Raw genomic sequence first — 882 nt, 5'->3', positions numbered from 1 at the left:
TGGTGATGGCGGCGGCGGCGGTGGTGGTGATTTTGATTCTTGCAGTCACAATGGTTACGGTTGCAGTGATGGTGATTATAATGTATCAGATTGGTGATTCTCCCAACATTTTCTATCCCTCACCTCACGGTCGAATCTTCTTTATGACTCTTTCTCGTCGTCGGTCAAGTCTCTGTCGTGTCTTTGAAAATAGTTCATCCTAGCTGGACGCTGCTAGGTGATAGCATCATACTTCTGATCTTAACATCGAAACTGTCCCCTTCATGATGTGCAGTCACTTCGCATTCTTGGTGTTCCATCTCATCGTCGGCCATTTGTGTTTGTCACATTAAGAGCAAGGCGATTCCTTACCAATATTACAGCAACGAATCTGTGTTACACATGCCACAGTCTACTCTTATTCCTGTCAATTCTGTTGCTGTTCTAGTACATTCTAATTATTCTACTCTGTACATTGGGGGCCATCAAACGGAATTATCTCATGTAATACTAAGTAGAGTAGTACGAGTGCCATCGTGACTTCCAGTGTGTCCTATGCAGATTTTAAATATGGCTCAGTCCTTTAACCTTCTAGCTATGATCACAGACATTATATTGCTGAAGACAGAGATTGACACACTGAAAGAGAGAAGTTCGAAGTAGGGAAAAGATGACATTAGTACATATTTGGGTATTTATTTTAAACTTGATCTGTCCTGATTTCAACACAGACCATGGATGTCCGCGAACGATCACTGCAATGCAATATATCGAACGTCCTTACTACTCCGGCATATTGCCTCCGTATGTATATAACTACAATCAAACACACGCACGCGCACACACACACACGCACACACACACACACACACACACACACACACACACACACACACACACACA

Source organism: Octopus bimaculoides, chromosome 22 (assembly GCF_001194135.2).
Source record: "Octopus bimaculoides isolate UCB-OBI-ISO-001 chromosome 22, ASM119413v2, whole genome shotgun sequence".
Taxonomy (NCBI): Eukaryota; Metazoa; Mollusca; class Cephalopoda; order Octopoda; family Octopodidae; genus Octopus; species Octopus bimaculoides.
Note: the sequence above shows the minus strand (reverse complement) of the source record.